The 17479-nt window shown below is 41.3% G+C and overlaps 1 protein-coding gene and 1 long non-coding RNA gene across 7 annotated transcripts in view; one reads left to right on the top strand and one right to left on the bottom strand.

Annotated features, from left to right (window-relative positions):
• Nucleotides 1-17479, top strand: part of ASTN1 (astrotactin 1) — a 291298-nt gene that overhangs the window by 75624 nt on the left and 198195 nt on the right. The gene's annotated exons all lie outside the window — the stretch shown is intronic.
• Nucleotides 1200-15991, bottom strand: LOC139078857 (uncharacterized). The gene is made up of 4 exons (XR_011532005.1): nt 15753-15991; nt 6392-6493; nt 2914-3122; nt 1200-1594 (listed from the first exon to the last, which is right to left on the bottom strand). It is a non-coding gene; the product is annotated as an uncharacterized lncRNA (long non-coding RNA).

Genomic DNA, 17479 nt, shown 5'->3' with positions numbered 1-17479 from the left:
TTAGCTGCATTTTGTAGATGAGGAATCTGAGGCTCAGATCAGTTAAGTAGCCTGGCCAGGGTCGTGTGGCTATTAAGTGGCTAACTCAGATTCAAATTCATACAGCCTGGCCTTAAAAACTGTGATCTTGTCACTGGGTCCTACAGCCTCAGTCATATATGTCTTTGAATAAAAAGAGAAAAAAAAAATGTTATCCACTTAATAAGTTTGATAAACGGGAAGAAAAATCTAATACAAGTCTTGCTGTCAGGTTTAAAAAAAGATGCCTTAGAAACCCAGGACTATTTCATCTCTAAGTTCTACTCCAACATATACAACCAAATGCTTTTCTTTCATATCTTTTAGGTGTCAAGGAACATGAGAAATCTTTTAGTCCAATCACTGTGTTTTATAGATAAGAAACTAGGGTCCAGCAAAAGGTAATTGGCTTGTTCAGTATCATTTAGATGGTTAGGAGGAGAACTGAATTAAGAACGAAAGTCACCTGTGATCAGATGAGACAAGTATTTGTGACACCTAACAGTGCCTGGCATGGATTAGTACCAGTCATTCCAGAAGGGTCATTCCTTATACATAGCCTCTGCTACTCCATCCCTTTCCTGTGTTGATGCCTTCATCTATTCGACATTGACTGCTGTATCCCAGCCATGTTTCCAAGAGGATCTTGGCCCAGTTAGAACTCTTCTGCTCACACCCCATATCATTTGGGGAAGAATCCAGAAGTTAGCAGCTTAAAAAGTAAATGGGAAAATGAGTGAAGAAAATGAATTTGTAGGCTCCACTTTTGAAGGGTTAGCAATTAATGAAAAGGAAAAAAGGCGGTAAGAAAAGTCAAAATCAAGGTGCAAAGTTTCTTTTGGAGCAGATGGAGGTGAGAATGACTTTTAGTATTATTTTAGACCAAGGAGGAAGAAATACTGGAAAGACAGATTGAAGGTAAAAGAGATAGGGTAATAGAGCAAAATCCTGAGAGAGAGCAAGTGAGGAAGAAGATGAAGGGCCTAGGTAGAGGGGTTGAACTTTGGGAAGAAACAGAATAGCTTTCCCTCTGAAATGGAAAGAATTTGAAAGGAAAAGTGAAGAGGTGAAAAACCTTAAAGTGGAAAGCAAGGCAGTTATCGGAGTTCACCTTTCCTATAGATAGGTTGGGATTAGAATAATAGGTTTGAGTTATGAAAACAGGAATTGGACTCAGAATGTACCACCCTGGAGATTTTTATTTTGAGAGGGACATGCTCTTTGGTTGAGAAGTCGCATAAACCCTGGGAGCTCACATGACAGCCTCTATCTTTAGTGGAGACATGTAGGGTCTTGGATTGTGGTGAAGCATAACTAGATGGTTGTCTTATCCTTGGTCAGTGCAGTCATTTGCCTTTCTTTCTTCCTAAGTGGAAATTGTGACCCCCTCCCACGGTTCACCCCTGCTGGAGTTTCAGAAGTATGACTACGCGAACTTAGCTTCCTCCTGTGAAGTGGAGCAGCGCTGGGCTTTGCAGTCAAAGGCATTTGGGGCTGCAGAGCGCAGTGGTCGTGCATTTGCAGATATTACGAGGGGCTCCCAAGTGGTTACTTTCCATCTCCACAGAAGACAAAGCTAAAAAGAACAGATTTAAATGACAGCAAGGGAGCATTTGCGCTAAGGAAAAAATCTTAGTAAGGCAGGATAAGCATGCTGTGGAATAGGATTTGCCAGAGGATGTGGAGCATCTCCCCCTAGAGACCACAGGCCCTCGTTGGTCTGGAGCCCAGAGGTGCAGAAGAGCTTCCTGCAGAGGTTTGCTCCAGGTGGTGTTAAGATGCCATTATAGTTCTCTGTTTAATTTGTAATCTTGATATCCTGACCCCAGGTGGTTATTGCTGAGAGTTGTCCACTTAGGAGACCATCGTGACAAATGAGGATTTGGGAAAGAGTTCCATAAAAAACAAGGGAGAAAAGAACTCTTCTATTGCTTTCCTGATATGTAATGGGCCTTTGCAAGAGGAAAGTATTTTATCCCAGGGATTAGTAACCTAATGCCTAGTCGCAGTTTATACCGGGGAAAACCCTAGTTGCTATATTTTCATTCACCTCTGACTTTACACTTGGAATTCTTAATTTCCAATACCTAAAAACGATGTTTTTATTTTTAAAGATGAGATGAAGCATTTTTTTTCTCAATGGCACCTGACCTGATTTAGCATAGAGAGAAGAATGATGCTTTTGGACCCTCAGACTTCCTACAAGAATTATAGAAAATCCTGAGGGCTGTCATCTCCTGATGCTGGGTGGTGCCAGAAAGAGGGCGATGGAGCACGATTGTTGAGTTTGTATGTGATGAGCAGCACATTTTACACTCTGCCTGGACAACCAAAAACATATGGCCCTGGGCTCACATAATAAGGAAAATATACTGATCCATGGCCAGTTGTTGTCACCAGGTCACTAAACCTATTTCTCCAGATATAAATGAGACTATCTTGCCTCTCAGTACAAATGTAATAAAATCTAGTAATTCAGCCATGAAAATAAGCACTGGCCCATAACCCAAGGGCTTAAGAAGTCAAGGCTAATGAGAAACGGGCAGTATACAAAAAATAAATTGAATTTTCTCCTCTTTATCTTGGGTTTAATAGGAATTTGGGTGTATTTTCTGCAGAGAACATCTACATGTGCCTTATGCAGGCGGGATGTAGAAAAATAGAAAATACTGTGCATTGATAAGAGGAAGAGTGGGCAAAATTATAAACGAGGATATGGCCAATGAAAACTTTATGGTACTAATAATTTTTAAATCAACTAGCAAGTAATGAGGTACCAGTACCTTAGGCAGAAACTATAGTGGCAGTGTAAGAAGGGAGAGTATGGAGGGGAAGCCAGGAGATTTAATGCAAAGTGCCAGTGTTACTCTTCTGGCTTGTATCAAAAACACCTACCCTGAACAACTGAGGAGTGGGAGGGAACTCCATGCTCTTGTGGCTTCTTTGAAGGCGTGAGAAGGGCCACGTCCTGGAGCTGAGACCTGCCCTGATTCTCGCTTGCCTTTTCTTCTTCTGTGGAGTCTCCCTGCTGTACTCTTTGCATGCATGTCCTCATGACAGGAAGATCAAGGGGCCACTTCACAGGAGCTTAAGCTTCAAACAACCTTTTCCAAAAATAACAAAGGTGGAAGAAAGAAAAGAGAGCCGTTTGTAAGTGAAAGTCTGAGCCGAGTATAAAAGCACGAAATGAGACATTGTAGAAGAGAAAGTCACCTAAGAAAGCACAAAGCCCATTCTTCTCACTTGATAGAACAGGAAACTGAGGCCCAGAGAAGCCTATGCCTGAAAGGATAGTGTTGTCCCTGGTATCATCCCTGGCCCCTAACCTTACACAATGCTCACTCGGAGGTGAATTCATCCATTCCCATGACTTCAATTTGCCATAACTTGTACGTGACGATACGTGAGAGTTTTGCTGTGTTCCATGTGCTTCTGACATGTCCATTTACAGATCTATGGGATGTTTCTACCTGGAGGTACAACATGTAATTCAAACTCAGCCTATCGAACTTCCGCTTTCTCACTCACAGCTGCTCCCATCCTGTGTTTCCTCTATGGGTGAATGGCGCAAACCTCACGTCAGCCTTCCAAGGTTATCCACACATCTTCCCTTCCCCTCATCCCCACGTCCAAGGAATGGCTCACTCTGTTAATTCTTCCCTTTCTATTTCTCCTCTGCCCTTCCTGTCATCTCCTTTCCATAGGGCAAACCCTTTACCCCTCTTAACTTGACACTTAGTAGTTGATCTCCCCTTTGTCTTTGATCTCAGCCCTTCTGGTCTTACATTCCACAGGTACCTTTCTAAAAGCACAAATCAGGTCTTGTCTTTTACTCCCTTTTGCTGGAGAGTAAAGTTCAAACTCTTAAGCATGGCACACAGAGTCTTCTGTAATCTGGCCTCCAGTGAGCTCTTCAGCTTTGTACAGCCTGCCACGCGCCATCTTGATGGCCTAGGATGTGCCTTACTATTATTACATGGCTTCACATCATAGCCAAGAGTAAGACGAGTGTGTCTTCCCCTTGTCACACACACTGTGCTTGGATAACCACTCTTACCTTATACTTAGTGCAAATATCATCTCTCTTTTGAAACCTTCCTGATGGTCTCTCCTTTGGAAGAATTGGCTAATCTTTCCTTACACGCTCACTCTGTCCTGTGTACACATCTCTCACAGCCCCTTCATTGCATTCCTAGTTGTTGTTTGTTTGTTTTTTCCCTGCCCATTCTAGAATGTAAACTCCTTATGGGCAGGCTCATTCATATTTGTAACCTTTAGTATTTGGCATGAAGTTGGGATGCAGTAAAATACTTTTTAAAGAAATAAATGAATGCATGAATGAATGAATGAAAGTTCACACAGCCCACTAGTGGCCGAGTCAAGAGATCCTTGGTTTTCCTTTTTCCAGTTCACATTTTCCCTAATCCATGCTGCCCAGTGAGAAGGCACTAGCATTCTCACTAGTACCATCAGTGCATTTTCTCTACAAAATTTATCTAAATTCAAGTTGAAATGTTAGAATTCACAAGCTATTGGGAAATATGTGAGGATGGGTCTCCAATTTCTAATATGTCATCTCTCTCTTGTGGCCCAGTTATATTTTAATTGTCCAGGAAAAAAAATACAGACAAGAAGTTTGCATACATGTATTGAGTACCTGCTGTACATTTCATACCCAGTCTCATTTAATCCTCACATACCCTTTGAAGTATGTGTTATTATCTACATTTTACAAATGAAGACACAGAGGCTCCGAGGTTATGTAAGTTGCCTGGGCTCGTGTGACCAGCAAATGTCAGAGTTGGGAGTCTAACCACGTCTGTCTGATTCTAAAGTCCATTCTCTTTCCCCTTCACTACACTTCCTCCCTAGGGAAACAGAACAGAATTAGGTACATAAAATCTCAAGAAGTTTCACTGAAAGACATTCCTCTGTGACTCCAATAACAAATTGGACAGAAGAGGCAGGAGCTGTGAACTCTAACTCTAATTTGTTTCGTGGTGTGATTTAGAGAAAGTCAGTTAACCTCTTCTTTTCCATCTCTTTATATTCACAAATATGGGGGATACACAGACTTTCTTCCTCAATTAACGAAAAGGAGTTACTTCATAAATGAGTTTGTGTCATTTGCTACAGAAATGCATTGGATGCAATTACTAACCATAAAAGTGACTTTATTTCTACAAGAAACTATTTTTGGTCTAAAGGAAATAAGACTGCTGGTCTAATGATAATCAAGCATTGGATAAAAAAAATTGATTCCCTTTTTATCTAATTTTCTGTAAAGTCTTTGTTGAGATGTGCGATGCCTATATTCTTTTATACCTGGTGATGGGACAAAAAATGGAGGAACAGAGATATGCTTAGGAGGGGAAAAGGTAGGACGTAGGAGAGTGGCTGTTGAACATCTTATGGGCCAAATTGATTTTTTTTTCCCTAGGTCTAATAACGCCAAGGTGAAAATTGACATTTTTGCTTGAGCATTAAACACATAACATTCACAGCATTCGTTGGACCACAACAGTTACCGGCTGTTGACAGAACTTGAATTTTGACAGCACTTTATATGGTGCAGAGAGTCTAAAATTAAATATACTGGATGGAGCAATAAAGAAAATATTCAAAGTCGAAGCATCTTGGAATATAAAAATTATATTTTCAATTTTTTCTGGATTTTGAGAGGCAATATAACAGAAAGAACCTTAGTCTGAGATTCTTTCCTTGGATTTCTTAAGAGCTAATGCTCCGTGTGACCTTGGGCAAAATGCTTAACTCTCTGAGCTTTTGTTACATTTTAAATGGGGGATGTGGAGTTTATTCTGTTGAAGGATTGGACATCTGTAAAATGAGGACAGTATCTCTAAGTTTCTTTGTGAGACTGTGTGCTTAGGTTTTATGGTGGCTGGGATACTCAATTCTGTCTCCAGCCCCCTTCAGAATGCGCCTGATGAGGTAGCAGCAGGGAAGCAGAAGAAGAGAAGTGTTTGAGGGCCCAGAAAATGGAACACAATGGGGAAATGGTGGCTGAGTGTTTTCCTAAAATTATGATACTTCTTTCAAAATAGAGCCATACATAAAGAGACTTAAATGGGAAGGGAGAATTAATCCCAACTCCTAGAAGTGAAATTCCTAAAGGGTGAAATTCCTTTAGACATTTTTATATAAACCCCCATGATTATGGGATGTGAAGCCTGGGAGAGATCTAGCTTGGTCCCAATACTTGGCCTTACAAATTGCCCCATAGCCCATGCTGTCATTCTTCTGGGTCCTGGGAAAGACACCAGCTCCTTCACCAACAGTCTGTCATTTTTACATTCAGAATATTCTCTCAGACATTCAATCCACTCTTTCCTTGTTTTATAAGAAGTCCAACCTTTATACACCTAATATGATTTAGTCCTGGTTTCATTTCCTGAATCTTTGTGTTGCTTTTTCTTCCTGGATCTCATGTTCAATGCTGCCAGTTTCTTTGTCCCTGCAGGTGCAGACAAATTAGCATAAAGAGTAAGTTGCAGAACTGGAGAACAGCAAATTTGATTTCAAAAGCCATTTCAGATTGAGGTCCATTTGGTGGCATTAGGAGCAAAACTAATAAACAAACCAGATTTTTTTCTACTTAAATTGATTTTTTTTTACCTGCCAGTATCCCGTTAGAAGTAGAATATTTTATCAAATTCTGATTTTAGCTGTCATGTACAGAGATTTTTTTGTTTTCTTTCTCATTATTGCTGACTGTTAAGTTATGTGGGTTGGCAAAGGAAAATCTCTTCTTTTATAATAAAGGAGAATGCATTACCTTCCAGCATCATTATCTGCCTGTGTGTTTCACGACCTTACAGATGCTGTGTATTGTGGTTTGACAGTATTCATGCTATTACAACTCCCATTTTGCAGATGGAAGAAAAATTACAGAGAGACTTCAGGGCTATACCTAGACTTTGAAAAGACACGATTCTCAAGAAACCTGGGTCCTGTTTACTCTTTCACTGTCTAAACTAACATTGTTTTATGTTATGACTTCTCTCATATGGAGTGATATATTTTTACCTGTTGTTCTGGGGAAATTAAAAAAATAAAATCTTCCTCTGTAAGCTGTGACAGACCATCAGAGAAGGCCTGTGCTGGATGCCATGATCAAGGCCAGGTCGTAAGGGGCCAGAGTTCAGAGTTCTCTGAGCATCGCAGATCCTCTGAAGGGTGTCCACATCTCAGTGGGTAGGCTCCTTTGATTGCAAGGCACAGGGACTGACTCAAGTTACTCCATGATGGGGAATCCTTGCAAGGACTCCCGTATGTCAGCAGGAGGCAGTGAACTTGCAGGAATGAAGGCATAGGAGCCATGCTCCTGCCGGGCCACAAGGCAGGTGAACTGGATCCAGGACGGCTCTTGGGGCTCCCTTGAGGGCTTCGGGGTCTTCCCCGTGTTGTCCTGCATTAATGTGCCTCACCGCATCTCATCTCCTGCCGCGCATCTGCTCCTTCTCTTCCCCTGCCATCTTGCCTAGCATTTCCTCTATGCCTGATGTCTTTTCTCTACCTCAGAGCTTTGCTGGCTCATGTTTTTTCTATTTCCTCATCTCTCTAGCTTGAAGTGGCTCTTACGGCCCAGACTCCCATCTGTGCTTTTACTATGCATCTCTCTGAGCTCTGCTTCTGCTGATTTATGCCTGATTTCTTCCATATTCCCCATTTCAAATTCCTAAGAGTGAGAATCTGATTAGCTCATCTTCTTGTGCCAAGCCACATCATGGGTCACTGCCCAATCTACAGACAGGCTGCCCTTGAGGGAGGTGCCCACCCCGAGGGAGTCAAGTGCAAAGAAGAGCCTGAGGAAGGGGCTGGGGAGGAGGAGCAGCTTCTTCTGGAAGGAACATGGGCAAGCCCTAGGATCGGCATGCTCAGGGTACTGGCCTGCTCGTCTTTTCAGAAACCATCCTGTACTGTTCCTCAGCCTGAAGTAGTCTGGCAGCCTTTGAGGAATGACTGAAAATTAATTCTAGGAGCTAAAATATTTTCAAGGTCAGAAAAGGAGAAATCATTAAAGTGACTGTAGCTACCAGACAGCGTATTAAGAGGTTTACACGTATTATTTCGTTCCCTGCACACAACAGCTTTGTAAAGTACATATCATAATCCTTATTGGGCTTGTTCAAGATAAACCAGTACTAAGTGGAAAGGTTGGTATTCAGACTCAATCTGTCTGACTCCAAAATCATGCTTGCAAATTATACTCCTTCCACATCTAACATGGTATCTTTACCTCCATTTTCTTCACCCGAGTCAAATTTAGCATCTATGAACTAATCTGATTGGAATTGGAACCGTGAGGGGAGAGCATCCTAAGCCAGTGCTGGGATGGAGGGGCACAGTTTCCTGAGGCTGTGGAGACGTCTCCCAGTGGTCGGACTGCCTGACGTCAGCATTCTGGAGTGGCAGTGCCCCCTCGAGGTCGTTTCCCAACCAGCAGACATAAACGTGCCATGTGGAAGCCTTCTGCGACTTATATTAACACAGATCCATCATTAATATGACAAATATGCACACCTGCAGACTTAATTGCTTCCATTTTCTTGAGTCACTGATAGGTTTATGGCCTGCTTCAATTCCAGTAAAACTGAAGCAATCTAGATTGGACGAAAAAGTGTCTTACTCCCATCAATCTTCCGAACAGACCAGACTCCAGCCCTGATGACAGACTCTCCTCCTAGACAGGGTAATTAAAGAGGCAGAGCCAGCTACTTTTGAAAGTCCCTTCATCTTAGTTTTATCATCTGTAGCACAGTCTTCAGAACTCTAGACGGGAAACGTCTTTCCTTCTCCCATCCCTCCCCTAATGACTGGCCCTCTGTCTCGGCATGGGCTATATTTCGCCCTCCATTTGTCTCATTCAGAGGCCAGTCAGTGGAGCTTTCTGGTTTTCTCCTGTGAGGATAGTGGACGTGGTGAGGGGTTTCTATTGCAGTTTAGGGATCCCTCACCTAAGGTCGAAAGGTTTGCCCAGAAAAAGAAAAGCTGTCTTTATACCAGAAAGTTTTTCCCACCAAATCCAGGTCTGGCTCTTGATGAAACCAAAGATAACACAAAGGGGGATATCAAGTATCTATGACATAATTGAAGAAACCTCTAGCAAAGAAAGAAAAGCTACTTAGTATACGTTTTGTGCCAAAGGAACATTTTAAGTATCAAAATTAAACAAAAATAAAGCAAAGACTTAGAAAACTCTAATAGGTTCTTCAATGACTATGTATGAAATAATGCATGTTAAATAGAAATTAATTGACCACAAATAGATTTTTGTAACCATCAGGGGCATAAGAAATCCCCACACAACAAAAAGAAGTGCCAGTCAGAAATCCCCCAAATTCTCCCATGATTACGGAGGGGAAAAATGAGAAAAGTAACTCATGGAATGAATTTTCTCAGTTTTTAGTGAAGAATTTGTGAAATTCCAGCAAGCATGCTACTTCGTGAAATTTAAGTACTAAAACTAATAATAGTGAGGACTAGGAATACCCCAAACCAGGTAACAAGAATAAATTACTGGTGCTGCAGAAGAGACGCTCATGCATCCTGATGGATTTCAGAGATGAAGTCGGGGAAGGTAGAGTTGAAGTGTCTATTTCAGCCCGATCTGGCAGACCATCCCCATTTGTAAGGACTCTGAGCCCTTACTGGGGGCAAACCACCCAAGTTGATGATGATGGATGAGGTCTGTTAATACTTTAACACAAATTGAACCTAGTGCGAGTGTAAGAGGTGGGTCCAGTGTTAGTAGAGAGACATGGTAATAGTGGGAGTCTATAAAGAAAAATCATGTGAATGATCACTGTTCTGCAGGGGTGCAACATACATGCTGATCGAAAGGATCTACTTAGATTTTCAAAAAGCTTTGGCAGGTTCTAGCTTTAAAACTTTTTTTTTTTAATTGCAAGTTACCACCATATTTGTTGGGCATGGAGCCTCACTTATGAAAACAGTATAATTAACAGTTTTTATACATGATTTAGATGATGCTAAACTTTATATACTAAAAAGTCAAGTTAGTGGAGACAGGATTGCAAGAAGATCATTAGAATCTATGTTAGAAGACAGAAGAGATGGAGGCAATTTTCATGTCATCAGCTTCAAGGTAATGCCATCCTAGATAAAGGCTGAAGCTATAGTTATAAAATAAAAGGCTCTCTGTTATATCATCAATGATTCAGGAAAATATCCTAGAGTTCATTAAAATCATTCTCTGAAGACATTGACCCAATATGCTATCCTGGCTAAAAAAGGGGACCCGTGTCATCCTGAAGGGTGTGGAAGCACACCAGTACTCTACACTTATGTAGAATTATATTGATTTCTTACCAGGAATAAAGTCAGTTATTCTTGTCACTAATCTCTAATGATTGTATTAATATTAACAATAACTACAACTCATATTTCTCATATTTCAAAGCATTTCCATATGCATTTTCACTTCAACAACCCTGTTTATGTTATTTCCATTTTTTTGAAAGATGGAGAAACTGAGACATAAGGATTTCAGAGGTATTAGGTGCAGAAGCCATGTCTCAGACTTCGGTTTTCCAATATTAGAATCCTCCCTATTTCTGCCGTGCTGCATTACTCCACTCTAGGGAACGCATTTAGTGAGCCCAGAGAAAGTGCACAGAAAGGCAGCTGTAATGGTCAGTAGGAAGTAGCTGTGGTTCTGTGAAGGCAGAATAAAAAGCCTGACACATAGTAGTCACCACAGCAAATATGGATGAAAGAAATTTGAAGAGTCTGCTGATAAAGACAAAGACTGGAGAGGAATGTGATCCATATTTATCATGTGAAATGTATGTGACCTTGTTCACCAAATGCTCAAGTGCTAGGATTCAAAACTGTATTTGAAATCCAAGGAAAGTGAGTTTAGGGCAAATGAAAGGAAGAAGCACTTCACCCAGAAGGTATTATTCATGTGGAACCTATTTCCCAGGGTGTGGTACAATCAGAAAATATAGATGCAGTGAACAAAACAAAAAAGATGCTGAAAATTTCATGAATGAAAAGGACATAGTTGCTGAGAAGCTCAGATGGACCTCAGCTTTCAGACTGAGGTCAGAGAGAATATAAGCCCCTGACCCAGAATTGCCTCCCAGCCCTCTGCCTTTTTGGCCACAGAATGAGGACTAGGTAAAGAAGCTATCAGCTGTCCCTGAGTTCCTCTCTTTGTGTCCTGACTTAAATCTAATAGTCCCCTCATTCTGGTTATCATCACTGTGTTCACCATCTAATGGCTTGATTATGAAACTTTTGGCTCTATTCCTTTAGAGTGTGCTCTTACACTTTAGAAGCAGAAAACCCAGCACTTTTTTTCATTTTGCAAAAATCAACCAACATTGTTTCAGTTACAGCCTCTAATTAATGAGCCAGTGCTACTAAGTCAGGAATGGAAATGGCAATGCCACCTCCACCTGTTAGTTTCCTTATTTTTGAGAGTGGTAAGGTGTGACAGGATCAGCTAAGAAGGAAAACTATCCATGGCGGGGGGATCACACTGCAGTGGAAATATATGTGGAGCATTGCTGAAAATTAAAAATTAAACTCCAGAAGAAATGTAATGCCAGTTAAGATATGAGAATAGTAACAAGGCTATGGCAGAAAGTCAAGAGAAAAGGGGAACAGAATACATAGTGAACAAGTAGGTTGATTAGAAATTAGTCTTATGACAGGGACTATATATTAGGATGCCCACAGGGAAGAGTCAGGGAAGCATAGCGGTTTAGAACCCATACTCTGGAGTGAGACATCCTGTTTGAACCCAGTCTCCTCCACTGGCTAAATGTATGATGCTAGGCGTGTTACTTAACTTTTCTGTACCTCAACCCTCATGTAATTGTTACCCACCTCATATAGTGGCTGTGAAGATGAGTTGGGTTAATATATTCAAAAGCCCTTAGAGCCTGTCATATTGTAAATACTTCATAAACATTAGCCATTATTCTATATTGAATTAATAGACAGTATGTGTTTGGGGACCAGTGTTTGTCCATGCACCCATACAGTGCCTTTCTACTCTTGATCAAGGTCAAAGGGAGAGAATATATAGACAGATTATCAGGTCCCACTTCATGTGTCACCACTCTCCATTCTCATGGCCATGGCAGAAGATACCAAGGGGTACACTGCCTCACTTATCCTCTCACCTCAGTGTGTCTACAGCCTCTTCTTTGGTCAATGGTGGCAAGAATTGAAGTCTATTTGTTGGCCTGCATATTGGTGATCTCTCACTGGACTTATCACTTAACTAACTGGCAAGTGGAAAGAGACTTCAGAAAGAATGTGTTCCTTTTCTAGAGTCACAATGCCAAAGTCATATGACCAGTTACCTAATCTCGTTGAGCCTCACTTTCTTAGTCCTAGGATAAGATAGGCTGTCAAGTAGCTTGATGAGAATGTATGAGGTTAGCCCATTACCTACCACATAGTTAGTGCTCAATAAAAATTAGTTCTGAAAAATAGTAAGAATTATCAATTGTCCTTCTTCATTCTTGTTAGATTCAGCCTGACCATCACAACACAAAGCACTTTATGAACTCTAGCCTAGGCCTGTGCATGGCATGAATTTAAACTCTTGTAAAGAGAGATGAGAAAAAGAGGAAGACATCCCTGGCAACATGAAGTGTATATGATAATATAAACACACAGATTCAGACACACATCACAGAGCAGTGACCAGCACAATGAAGGGGTCAAAGAACAAAGTAGGCGTGAGGAATGGGCTACTGATGAGTGCAAAATGGTGAACAGACTTCATCTGTTTTCCAAAATACACCTTTCATGAAGAATGCATGGCTCCCATTTCTGGCTGCCAGCCCCTTAATGGGTGTTTTGTGTGGAGGGCCTGTAGAGGAGGGAGGGCTTTGGAATTAAGAATAGAGAGAGAGAGAGCTATAATAAAGAAAGAGAGGAGAAAAGTGGAAAGATGTTAGCAATTGGTACTGTCAATGTATGCTATTCCCAGCTGAGCAGCAACACATTTTAGCAATCAGATGACCTTGTATTCCTTTTAAATCATTATCATGCAGGGACTAGATGGCTAGATGCACATTTCCATGGGGGTATCTGTCAGGTCATTTAGAGGTCACTTTGACCCCTTTTGCCATGAGCACTTACACAAACAAGATTGCAGAAATGGGCCCAAGGCAATGTCAAGAGAGTCTTTAGAAGCGGATCCGATCCTCCAGGAGAGTCTGTCACAGGGAAACCATATCAGATTGCCATCTGATTTGTGCGCTAGTGTGAATTGGTTAATAACTCAATTTCATTCCCAGGTCTATAAGCCCAAACTCTTCAAACTCCTGACAGTGTTTACTGTTGATGTATATCTTCTGTATATCCAATTCATTAAGCTGAAATACAAGCACAGTGGTTCATGATTTCTCAGTATAAATAAACATTGCTTTGTTAGACAGCACAGTTTGGTAGAAAGAGCACTGTGCTAGGAGTCGGAAGGCTGGATTTGAGCCCTGTTATGTCCGTCTCATTAGCTCTAACCCTGGAGATGTCACTTCCCCTCTGGCCTTCTGATTCTAATTCTGTAAAACCTACGACACAGGATTGATGAATGAATAGGGAGGGCACTTTATGAGAAAGGCCCTTGCAAGCTGTAATAACAGGGATTATAATAAGGAATTTTTCACTTGCTTGAGTCTTTTTAGAATTCCCTCTTCACTCCCCTCTCTCAAGCTCAATAACATAACAGAGATAACTAAGATTATCACCATCTCTCATCTTCACTTTGTAGGAACCTAAGGTTCAGCCCTGAGTATGACAATTGCAGATCACAGGAAGATGAAAAAGTAAAATCAGAGAATTTAGAGGGAGAAGAGGCTTTAGAGTTCACTTAGACCCCCTTTTATTTTTTTTTAACTTTATTGAGGCATAATTGACAAATATAATTTTATAATTTAAAGTGTACGACGTGACAGCTTGATATACATATCCTTAGACTCCCGTTCTATAGGAGGGAATCATTTAGAGAGAAGAGCCTAGAGAAATGCCTGGCGCACTGAGCTTTGGGCTCCCCAGCTGTGTGTGTATAAGAAGGCGATGCTCGTGGTCAGCAAGGTGAGCTCACGGGTCTGTAGGAATGGGGTGGAAAGCCTCGTTCCCCGAGGTGAAGATGAGAATGGAAGCTTCCACTTGAGTACAATACTTCTTGGCATTTATGATAACAAGCACTTACACAGACTAGTCTGCAGAAAAGGACTCAGTTTACTGCTGAAGGAAGCTCAGCTGTTGTTTGCACACCATCTCCACTGGCTCCTTCCCTCTTCCTTGACCAGTCATCATTCCCGCGTCCCTCTGGGAGAAACTGCCCATTTTAATTCATGAGCACCTTGCTAAGTGCCTGACAGCAAGCTCACTGAAGCTGACCTTGCGTGCCAGCTTTGAATGGGCACGGATAGCATGGCATCCCTCTGTGAAAGCCCTTGTGGCTGGATCTTAAAGCAAAGAAGGTATAAGTGGAGTTTTATCAGAGCTATCTAAAGAGTATTCAGTTTGCAAATGAGCCTTAGAGAAATGGACCAGTATGACTTGGCTGAGGTTCCTTGCCAGAACTGAGGAGTTTCCTGGACTTATGGTTCCTGGACTTACAAAGACTCTTAAGCAGCTGGAGTCATTTAAAGGTACTGTTTGCTTAACTTGGTTGAGGATTATTGCTCAGTTTTCGAATTTATGTGAGTGGTACTAATAATGACAACAACAAACAGCATTAATAATGATGTTGATGGTATTGATGTTGATTGTTGTTCATTATATGCCACATACTGCTAAGCACTATTACTCTGGGGTTGAGATTTGCAAAGTGAGAGAATGGGAGTTGAAATAGTGGAAAGGAACAGTGGGCTTGAAGCCAGGAGACTTAGGATTTTATTCTAAATTTAGTATTTACTCCCTGGTGAACTTGGTCAAGTAGGTTGACTTTTTCGGAACTCCTTATCTGTAAAATGGGCATATGAATACCCACATAAAAGGGTCATTGAGGATTAAGTTAGCTCGTGGATGTTGAAAGGGCTTCTTAGCAGAGCCAGTGCATAATAGGTACATCATTACTTGTTGAGTTGAATCATAGAAGATAAGAACAGAAATACAAGTGGATGAGAACTAATTAGAAATGGAGATGAATCAAGACAGTTTAGGACAAGCAGTGGACTATTCTCCTTTCGTAAGTCATTTACAGATGATATTTTGTCATTATCAGTATCCATTTTATAAGGTGAGAGCCATAGAGGGGACCTCAGTGAAATAGTTCAGAATCAGTGAATTAGAGCAAATACTAAACTCTTTGTTAAAGAAAGACTAGAGTACAAGAGAGAGGATTCAGAACTAGCAGAGCTCTCACTGGGTGTAGCAGGCAGTCTCCCTGAAATCAGCCTGTAACCAGTGCCCCCGCTTCCCCAAATCCAGGCGTCCAGCTTGTTTCCAATGCCACACTGCAGGGACGCGGCCCCAAAGGACTTGCAAAGCTCAAATCAGAATTCCAGTCGTGAAACTGCAGGCTTCAAAATGACTTATTCTCATTACAATGTATGAAATGATCCGTAAATACATATTTTAACATTACAGAGTTTAAATATTATTACACATCTTACTTGATGTCAGATTTTGTTAAATGCGTGCCGTTATCTCAATTTACAAAGGTCAGTCGGGTGGCAGTGGAGAATAGAAGTAGATGTATTTAAAAATTTTCTTACCAGTACATCTGTGGCTCAGATAACCCTGCCTTTTTCAAAGAACTTTGGGCTTATTTTTTTCCCTTTCAAATGAGACTTTAATGAGTATCATGTGGATAAACTCTTTGCAGAGGTTTGAAAAGATCCAGAGAAACACTGTGTTAGGAACAAGCAAACCGTTCTGGATGAAATCATAAGCCATTTGAATGCCTCCTCATCCCTCTGGTTGTGTCAGAACCTTTTGGCTGCATTTTTCCCCCACAGGAATGTTTTCATCTCCATGGCTAGGTAAATAGAATGTTCGTGTATTTGCTCGATTGCTATTCATGCCAGCACAGAGTAGCATAGAGTGACCTACTTCTAGCATAGCCATAGAAAGCTTTGCTGCTTTCTGCCAAGTCTGGTTTAAAAAGCCACCCTCTGCTTTCCACAGTTCCTGCCCTCGCCTGCTCTCGGAGACAACATGCCATGGACCATTGAGGGTCCTTATTTCTTCTCTCACATCACTCCTGCTTTCTGTGTTAATTCATTTTAGTCCATTTTCAACTCCTTCTGGAAAAATAGAAGTGGGTGGGTGGGCAACAGTAAAGAAAGTTATATTTCTGATTTTTAGAGTATAGGTCTATAAAGCGATATGGTGGGGCTGCAGAGGGAGATCAGATGAAATTTTCTTATCTAGACTACCCTTGTCCATGCAAACATAGTTGATCAAAGGTACGTAACTCATTGGAAACCATTTGGAAGCATCTATATGTGGATGATTTCTTATTGGGGACCACTGATTGGTGTTTCCATAGGTCACTATCATGAGTTTAAATACAGTCAATCCTTACTCTATAAATTGATAGGCTGGACTGAGCTGGAAGCAGTCCAAACTCCAGGAGGAGAAGTCTGATTTGAAAAACTCAGAGACTTTTTTCCACTTGGCATGCAAAAATATACCAGCCTATATCTGATTTGGGGTCTAACTAGAGCCAAGTGTCTTGTGTGGTTTTGTGTCATTAAATACTATGGTTAGAGCTGGGGAGTCCTTAGAGACCTTCTAGTTCCATCATTTGAACATGAGAAAAGTGAGCTCCAGAGAGTTTACAGAGCCTTAGTTCCCCAGCTCCGCATCCAATGCTGCCTTTAACCTGCTATTCCATTTCTCATCATTGGATCATTAATGTTTTGAGGCTCTCTTGTTTTTGAAATTGAGAGCAAATATCACCAAGCAAGGGAAATAGAAATTCAATTATCTTTCTCCTGGTCATAAGTGGAAATTTCTATTTCAAATCTCAGCAAGTCAAGAAGGTTCTAGTTACTTGAAAAAAGAACCTCCTGTGCTTCTGTTGGGTGAGAGATTCTTGAAACTTTAAGCCATTTTGCTATAAAGCTTTTGCTCACATGGTTCTGTGCCTGCTGCTCAAGCGTGTTTGGAGGCAGAGGACTGAGAATGAGAAGATAGGAGCAGCAGACAGTGAGCTAAATAGAAGAGCCATCATGGCAGTTCCACTCCCAGTTGGACTCTGAACATCTTCACTAAAGAATTTCCTGGCTGTGCTAGCTCCCATTTTGTTGTTCGCTCAGCCCAGCATAGATAGACACAAACTTCAAGCAAACCATTGGTGTTCCTGGCATCTGTGCTGGTTGAATTCAGGCCCATCAGAGTGTCTTGTTTTATATGGCTCTCACTCTGGGATTTGGGACTGTACCACTTCAGAACTCCATGCCGGATGGTCCCCGTGGCGAGAGGTGTGGAGGCCCAG

The sequence above is a fragment of the Equus przewalskii genome, chromosome 23 (assembly GCF_037783145.1).
Source record: "Equus przewalskii isolate Varuska chromosome 23, EquPr2, whole genome shotgun sequence".
NCBI lineage: Eukaryota > Metazoa > Chordata > Mammalia > Perissodactyla > Equidae > Equus > Equus przewalskii.
This window is presented reverse-complemented; position numbering and strand designations above follow the sequence as displayed.